We start from the raw sequence: 9687 nt of genomic DNA, 5'->3' as shown, positions 1-9687 counted from the left end.
CTCGGGGGCGGAGTCAGAATGTGATCTCGGGCTGTGAGAGGACCCTGGGACAAAGAGGCGGGAAGAGCAGACCGAGGATGAGAGCCTGAGACAGGGGTGTGGCTTGCAGTTCCTTCAGAGCTGAGAATGGGCGGGCTTCGAGGAGGAGCCTAGAATGCTTGGTCCCGGTCCAACTTGGTACAAAGGTGACTGGCGCAAGATCTGGCGAAGAGAGCCAGGGTACGGAGGCGGTTCACTGTGCTCTGGGAATCTTAATCAGAGAACCTAACCAAGCATATTCATTTAGAAACCAGACCGTTTCCAGAATGTTCAGTTAGGAGCACGGTCCTAAGTATGCTCAGTTTAAGTTCATGGAACATTATGTTTAAAGATTAGCCAGGCGGTGGTGGCGCATGCCTTTAATCCCAGCACTTTCGAGAAACCCTGTCTCGAAAAGCCTAAATAAATAAATAAATAAATAGATTAAATAGACAAGACTGCTCCTGAACATGCTTATAGCTTAAACATGAAATGAAGCTGCATTAATGTAGGCGTTTGGCCCGAAGGTGATTCTCTAGCTTAGCAGAGAGGCCATGTCCTGTAAACACAGTGTCTGGCTGAAGATTGGGGTGGGGGTGGGGCAGTTCGCAAGGAAAGGAACCCACTGTGAGTAGGTAGGTTATTTGAGCTTAAGGACCACTGTGGCCACATTGAGGAGTTTGGATTCCGTGCTAAGAATATTAGAGAGCCACGGAAGAGCTAATTGGTGGGGCTAGAAAGTTGACTAGGCTGTTTGAGAACAGCTGTGGCTCTTGCAGAGAGCCCGGGTTTGGTTTCTCTGAATCTACAGAGTGAGTCATAACCATTCATAGCTCCAGTTCCAGGGGAACAGACCCATCTTATGACCTAAGCAGGGATCAGACACACAGATGGTGTGCATAACACAGGTATGCAAAGCCAATTACACACAGAAAGTTAAATAAATAAACAAAGTAAGATAAAAAGTTACAATAAATACATGTTTAAAAAAGAACCAATATGTTTTGATCTACTTTACAGTGCAGTCTAAGATGCCCAGCACATCCCCTGGGAGTTTTGTTTCTGTACTAGAGTAAGAATGGCAGAATCTTCCTTAAGACTTCACCAGGGTTCTAATCTCCAGTCTGTTGGAGGACCAGGGCCTCCTGGTTTTTATGAAGACCTTGGAGAAGGAGGTCTGGGGGTCAATTAGGTTCTACCTTAGAGGCTTGATTGCAGGTGACCAGTGCTGTCTAAGAAGGGATTTGATACAGCCTCCCAGGCCTTGGTGGTCACAAAAAGCCCAGGAAATGTTTCCAGTGAAACTGAATCTTGGGAGTTCTACTTCACAGTGTATGCTCAGGATTTTGGGAGATGTTTCTTGAGATGGTGGCATGGAACCTATGAGTGATGGAGCTGTCAGCTAGAGCACCTGTTTTTATTTATACTATTAAAACCATCAGATCATGCTATCATTATGGCATATAAAATTCTATCAATAAAGTGTCAGGAATAATGTTAATAATATTCAATCAACAGTGACGGCTAGAAATCTTAAAGAAGCCTGAATCTCTTCTGTCTCACAACTGGCTCCCCTGTATGAATCTGTTGTCCTTTAATAGCTGGTTGGTGTTTTATTATTATTATTATTATTATTATTATTATTATTATTACAAGCCCTTGCCACCTGTTTCTCTCTGTCTAGTCTTTCTTCAGGCCTCATTGTTTCTATATTGGGGTTACTCGACTGATACTGCCTGAGTTTGCTCTAATTCCTACCTCTGCAGTCCATTTTCTTCCTGCTCTCTGAAAGATCTCTCTACGTTGTAAACCTGACTGTTGTGGTTTGAACTGTCCCCCAGAGTTCATGTTTGGAAAACTTTATCTCCCAGTTCCTGTGTTGATGGCATTTGGGAGGAAGGCCTTTGAGCAATGATTTAGATTAGACATTAACATGCAATGTGAAAGCCCTGGCCAGGTGCCAGAACTTTGATACTAGACACTCTTCATTTATTCATTATGTCAGGAGTTTGCTTTATTGTTGTTGGTTGGTTGGTTTGTTGGTTTTGAGACAGTCTAACTATGCGTCCCAGGCTAGTTTCTAACATGTGATGATCCTCCTGCTCTGTCTCTTGAGTTCTAGGATTGTAGGTTTGCACCACGGTGCTGAGTTCTTTTTTTATTTTCTTAACTTTAAAAACATTTAAAATCTCATGATAAAGGCGTCACTTGAGTGTGTGATGACCCCTCCTGTCTTCGCCTGTCAAGTGCTTAGATTACAGTGGACATCCCATCCTATTCTTTCGGTTTAGAAATGGGATGCCCAGCCCCTCTGGGTTTCTGAAGCCCACGATTTCTCAGTTTAGCTACTGTTTTACGTGGGAAATCTCTGACCCTCTCATTGATTCCATTCTCCTTCTGTGTTCCTGCTCTCCAGAGCAGGTTTGTTTCTTAGGACAATTGTCAGTAACTCTATTTCTGACTAGCAGCTTGTTCAACTGCCCTGCATTAAACATGATTTCCCATCTCTAGACACCCTACTTGACAGGAAACATCGTAGACATTTGTCATGAGTGTGTGTAGTGGGGTGTGTAGACCAACCAAAGACTTTCTCAGATGCTCTGTTGAAAAGATAACAGGAACTTTATTTAGTTCTGTGTCCTTGTTCAGGGATGAATCTAGTAAGGCCAGTTTGAGGCTGAAGCCAGTACCTTGAGAGAGTCAAAGCAGCAATTGCTGGTGACATGGCACTTTCTTTGATGATTAGGACTGACTTAGCTATGTCTAAGACATCTTGTGTTCTTTTTGACAGCTCTCTGATTGGCTCTCTGCTGACCTTGGTGAGGTTACCCTGGTAACAGTATAAAAGATGCTAAACTTCTTAATAAGCTTTCTTGGCATAAGTAATCAGCTGATACAAGACCTCTTGGCCCCAGTTACTGCTCTTGTCTTTTTCATTTCTCATCCCTAGTCCTCCCATTTGGTACCTTTCTGTTTGGAACTCTTATTTCTGAAGGTTCAGGTCAGTTTGTTGAGAGTAGGTGAACTGTTGAAAGCCTCTGTCTAGCCTGTGTGTTTCCACATGTAATGATGACTTTGGGTTCACTTACCACCTTTTCTGTAAGCTGTCAGAAGGTGTTAACTCTGGCTCTGTGCTTCCAGGTATTTCTTTTACAGTGAGTCACAGCTCAAGCAAAGGAATTATATGTTTGCCAGTTTCCTATAATGAAAGCACCAGGGAAAGTGCTACCAAGGAAACTGTGATATCCCACTGTATAATTGCAGGGAGAGGGACCTATTATGACTCCATTAGTCACAAAGAGTCCTTTACACTCTTCGTTTGCCCTTGTATTTTCTGTTTCAGTTTCACGGCGCTGCTTGAGATGAATTAAACCTGTAACTGGAACAGAACTTATGCTTCTGTCTTTCTGGCCCTCCCTTATTTTTCCCCTAATCTTTTTTTTTTTTTTTTTTTTTATTGTTTTTAGAGTGAGTCTTAAAAGTAACTTTTATTTGCCTGTTGTAATTGTTCTTTTGGAGACTTATTGCTGAATAAGCTGACTCTTTCTAGTTCTTCAGAACTCTGGCTGACTGGTTCAACACAGCTGTTCTGATTCAAACTCCTCTTCAAGCTGACTGATTCAAACTGGCTTCTCTCAGCTTCTGACTGAATAGTTCTGCCTAGCCTCATACTCACTTTGGCAATATGTTCTAATTGTAAGGCCCCCAGGAAGGGAAGACCTCACCCAAGCCTCAGGAATTCATAGCCACCCATTAACTTACAAGATACCGAACTTGATGCAATCAGCAAGAGGTATATTTCGATCAACATGTTGAGGTCAAGACCCATGACCCATGCAGGGGCAGTGGGGTTTGACCCCAGGGCTTTGGAAACAGAGAGAATTTAAAGCCAAAAACCACAACTCAGGGGGGAAAACCACAACCCAGGAGGAGTAAAGGAGGGCTGTTGGAGAGTACCTGTGGAAAGTGCCAGTCCATTATGCAGTTTGTGACAGGGTCCAAGGAACAGTCATGGGGAACATTTTGTATAGACTATTCTCTAAGAACCTATTCGTAATCAACCATCTATCTTATGGTCAGCCAAGTTCCTGAAACACAGAGCTCATGACCAAGCTGACCTGCACTCTTGGTTCTGCTCTGTCTGTTAGGAGTTTTTGAAATTTTTTAACCCTTTCATAATCTTATGGCTCCTTCTCATTCTTTGGCTCATTCTGTTTTCACCTGTCTAGCTTGTTCTCCCTGCAACCTGTCTCTGTAAAACTGACATTCACATGTGCGTGTGCGCGTGCACGCGCGCGCGCGCGCGCGCACACACACACACACACACACATATATACACACACACATCATACCCCCCACCTCTCTTTCTTTCTCTCTGCCATGTTCTCTTAGATCACCTCTCTTTCCTGTCTATTCTTTTGAGAGTTAGGCATCTATTCTATCTCTGACTCATTCTGTGAAATCTTTCTCTGATTCGACACTTTGTCTGCCCCTCAATTAGACATCAGTTCAAACATAGCTGCTTTTTTTCTATAAGATAGGTTACTTTCATTGTTTAGGATCAAAGGTGTATTACTGGCCGGGTGGTGGTGGCGGCGGCGCACGCCTTTAATCCCAGCACTTGGGAGGCAGAGGCAGGCAGATTTCTGAGTTGGAGGCCAGCCTGGTCTACAGAGTGAGTTCCAGGACAGCCAGGGCTACACAGAGAAACCCTGTCTCAAAAAACAAACAAACAAACAAACAAACAAACAAGGTATATTACTAAGGTTTTCTGGCCAGAGGGTGTCATTCCATTAAAGGTGTGTCATTCCAGCTGGTTCACACAGACCCAGAAAGTCTTTGGATGTGACCTCTTGCCAGAACAGCCATGTTGCTGGATTAAAATTCCTCTATAGAGTCTCATGTATTTCAGGCTTATCTCAGACACTCCTTAGGTGAGGATGACCTTGAATTTCTTATCCCCCTGTCTCCACTTTCCAAAAGTGGGGATTGTATGCAGTATTGAGGACTGAATCTGGACAAGAGCTATACCAACTAGCCAAAGCCCCAGACACACCATTACAACTTTTTTGTTTTGTTGTGTTTTTAGTTAGAATCTTACTATGTAGCCTGACCTGGCCTCAAAACCTTTCTGTGTCTCAGTCTCACCAGTGTTAGAGTTACAAATGTTCACTAGGCCCAACCTCCTCTTTCTCTTATCTGTTTTATTTTCTTTTCCTTCTTCTTCCTCCTCCCTGCTTCTTGTCAGGTTAGGGTCTTGCCATGTAGCCAGGTTGGACTCTGAATCAGAATTGTTCATTCTCTCTGGGACTACAGTATGCTTTTCTTTTGCTTCATCATTTAACAACCCTGCTTCATCTACAGGGTATCCTAAAGTTTAAAAATATCATTTAATAATCATCCTTTCTTTTTTCCTCATCTCATATGAATTGTCACAAAAAATATTGTGTCTTTACCGGTAATCCCCAGAGGTCAAGGACTAATTGATTTTGATGAGGATGAAGAGAAAACAGAGATGAGCATTACTGTGAGGAAGACCCACCTCCCTGTGGAAGGGCTTTTGCATATAAAGATGGAGCTCTGAGGCAGAAAAGATTGTTTTTTTAGGGCCTGTCACCAGCATCAGGAAATTGAATCTGATGCAGATGACTAGGTAGCCTGACAATCCTCACAGAAGCAGGGGTGCTCATGTACTTGAGAGGCAGAGGGGCTCCTTCATGACTCAGGTGCCTCTACTCAGGAGACAGAAGAGTCTCCCCAGACTCATTTGCAGGATGAGTGAGAGTGATGTGGGGAGCCGACAGAAGGCGGCTATCATCCTTGCAGCCATCTTGAGCCATATACCCTGACAAGAGACTTGATTACAATAGCCTACAACAGCTGAGCACATTCTGATAACATCTTGTTTTAGATACCCAGAATTTCCCTTGGGTGTGTGAGACTTGAAGGTGTGTGACTTAAGGGTGTGACTTAGAGATCAGATTTAGAGACAAGACCTAAGGGCATGACTTAAAGGCATGACTTAAAGGCGTGGCTTAGAAGTGAGACATATAAAAGGCGAGAGGCAGACGGAAGAAATTATTAGGTAGTAGGCACTTGAGACTTGAGACAGGCAACTTGGATTAGATTAGACACTTGTACTTGGAAGAGTACTTGAGACTTGAGACTTGAGGCAGGTAACTTGGAGCTGGGAAAGAAACTAGTATTTTAGAACTAGGATCAGGACCTGAGACTTGGTACTAGGAACTAGGGACTTGGAACTAGGAACTTGGAGAGAAGAGAGACTGAAGAATAAACGGGATTGAATCACACTCTGTCTGGTCTCCATTCTTCGCATCCATCCTCAATCTCTCTCTTGCTGAACCCCAACCCTCAGACTGGAGCAGCTTGGGGCAGTGCGGGCTCTAACAATTTAGCCCCCAAGGCTTTTGGCAGTGTGGGTTCCAACATTGATAGAGCGGTCCGCAACATTTTGACCCCCAAGTGTGGGGCAGAGAGGTTCTCAACATTTTTGGCACCCAAGTGGGGCAGAGCAGTCTGCAACAGAGTGAAGCAGCCAGTGAGTTTACTGATGAAGCAGAAAGACAAGAAGCACTTGAATGGAGTCAGGTGCCTGCATCAGGAGAGGGATGCTCATATGGACCTCAGCAGTAGCTGTGTGTGGGGTAGGGGACCATCAGGATAATAAGCTGTAACTGAGTTTAGGTGTCAGGGAAAGTGTGTACTACTGTAATCCCCCGTCTTATCTACAGAACTTGAAGAGGAGACAGTTTGAAGGTGTTCTGTGCATGCTTGATGCTGGAGCATGGTATGCTTATAGATAGAAAATGTTCATCACTGGATTCTTACTAACACCTGAATCACAAGGAGGGTAGAGTGAGGCTTATGTCATCAGCCCCGTTAGACAGTTGTGTTCAGGATGCCCTCAGAAAGTCCCACTCAGCTCCTTTTACAGATTATAGATCTCAATACACAGAAGCTCCAGTGTGTGAGCCAGAGAGATGGAAATTGGGGGTGTGGGGGGGACTTCCTTTTCCCTCTGTTTCCTAACCAGCAGTCCTGACTTACGCCATCAGGAATAAATTTATTTTCTTCTGATTCTGTCTGTCTCCCTGGTTTCCAGGACAGCAGAAAGTAGCTTAGAACCTGAAACTTAAGCATTTTTTTGTTTGTTTTTTTGAGACAGGGTTTCTCTGTGTAGCCCTGGCTGTCCTGGAACTCACTCTGTAGACCAGGCTGGCCTTGAACTCAGAAATCTGCCTGCCTCTGCCTCCCAAGTGCTGGGATTAAAGGCGTGCGCCACCACCTCCCGGCCAAACTTAAGCATTCTTTACAGAATGAACTTGCTTTCTTTTTGTTTCTACTTTCGTTCTGGTTAGGCTGTGTATCCTAGTCTCACATCACAGCACATGTGTTGCATGAATATTAAAACAACATATGCCCAACTATTACCTACAACTAGTTTTCTGCAGCAAATAAATATCTCTCAAGTATTATTCTCTAAAAAATTGCAACTGCTAGTCATTGCTGTGTATGAAGTAGATTCCCCCTCACCCCTGGTCATCCCATTTTTCTGGCCTATACAGAGTTTGATAATCAGTCTGTTCAAATATATAAAGTAAAACAAGAAGGATGGCAATAGTTTTGTGATGATTTGATGAGAATGATCTCCATATACTCCTATATTTTAATATTTGGACCCTAGTTGGTGAAACTGTTGGGGAAGGATTAAGAGGTGTGGCCTTATTGGAGGAAGTAGGAGGTACACCACTGGTGGTGGGTTTGAGGTTTCAACAGATTGGTACCATTCCCAAAGTGCACTCTGTCTCATAATTGCTGTTTGAGTTGTGAGCTTAAGTTTCCCTTTGAATTTTGGCACTGATTTCACTCCATGACAGACTGTGATTGGGAAATATAATCTGAAAGAATCCCTTTTCCTTTGTTCATGGTGCTCATCACAGTAAGAGAGAAGCAACCTAGAATAGTAATATGATTTTTTTTCAGTTATTTCAGATAGAATGCTTTCCCTAATATAGTTTTCTGTGAGTTTGTTATTGTTATGTGTGAAGAGAACTGATGGTTGTATTTTGATTTTGTATCCTGAAAATTTACTTATATTGTTTGTAGGTCTGAACTGTTTCTGGTAGAGAATCAAGGATCTTTTAACTATCCTCCATGTCGTTTGCAAATAGGGATAATTTGACTTCTTCTTTTCCTGTTTTTTTTTTTTTTTTAATCCCTTGTATTTGAACACTACATTGATTAAGAGAGGTGATAGTGGACATCCTCGTCTCATTCTTGAAGTTATTGAAAGTGATTTCAGTTTTCCCCATGTAGGATACTGTTGGCTATAGGTTTATTGCACATGATGTATATTACTTTGAAGTACATTTCATCCATTCCGCATTTATCCAGCACTTTGGCCATGAAAGCATGTTGAGCCTTATCAAGTGTTTTTTCTGCATCTGTCCAGAAGACTATGTAATTTTTTTCTGTGAGTTTATTGATCTACATATGTTGAATTATCCTTGCATCTCTGGGATGAAGCCCATATGACATAAACTCCATAATGTGCTCCTGGATTGGGTTTAGAAGTATTTAGTTAAGACTCTTTCCATCAGGAAAATATTTATGTCAGGGAAATTGCTCTATAATTTTCTTTATTTGTTATGTCTTTATCTGTTTTCCATATAGGAATAATTCTGGCTTCACAGGATAATTTTGGCTTTTTTCCCCCTTCAATTTGGTTGAATAATCTGAGGAGTATTGGAGCTAGATCTTCCTTTAGTTTTAGTAGAATTCAACTGTGGGTTCTTTTAGACTTTTTCTTTGTGAAAAAACTTTTCCTTACAGTTTCAATCTCATTGCTGGTATCTTAGCTTGGGTTTTATTGCTGAGAAGGGATACCATGACCAAGACAATTCTTATAAAGGCAAACGTTTAATTGGGCCTGGCTTACAGTTTCAGAGGTTCAGTTTATTATCATCGTGGTAGGAAGCATGGCATTGTGCAGGCAGAATTGGTGCTGAAAGGGTCAAGAGTTCTACATCTTGAACTGAAGGCAGCCAGAAGGAACTGGCTTCTGCAGACAGCCAGGAGGAAACTCGGTTCCATATTGGGCAGAACTTGAGCATCAAAGCCCATCCCTACAGTGATGCACTTCCATCAACAAGGCCACACCTCCTAATAGTAGCACTTCTCATGGGCCAACCATATTCAAACCACCACAGCTGGTGATGGCTCTATTGCAGTTATTTATATTCTGGCTTCAATTTTAGTGAGTTGCATGCATTTAGAACTTCATGCATTTCTTCATGGCATTCCAGGTTTTGAAATAAAACTTTTCAGAGAATTTCCTAATAATGATATAAATTTTAGTGGACTTCTCTCCTTTTTTACTCTCTCTCTCTCTCTCTCTCTCTCTCTCTCTCTCCCTCCCTCTTTCTCTGTTTGCTTGTTTATTTTTTCAACAGCATTTTTTTTTATTTCTAATTTTGTTAATCTGGGTGATCTCTTTTTTGTTCGTTTGTCTAAGGGATTACCAGTCACCTGAATTATTCTGAATTTCTTTCTGAGAACATTTCCTTTCAGTTTTATTTTTTAACAATTCTTTTACAGTTGGATATATTGCTGACTATTAAGACCTGAAGAGGTCTCAGGGAGATATGC

The sequence above is a fragment of the Arvicanthis niloticus genome, chromosome 8, assembly GCF_011762505.2.
Source record: "Arvicanthis niloticus isolate mArvNil1 chromosome 8, mArvNil1.pat.X, whole genome shotgun sequence".
Lineage (NCBI taxonomy): Eukaryota > Metazoa > Chordata > Mammalia > Rodentia > Muridae > Arvicanthis > Arvicanthis niloticus.
This window is presented reverse-complemented; position numbering follows the sequence as displayed.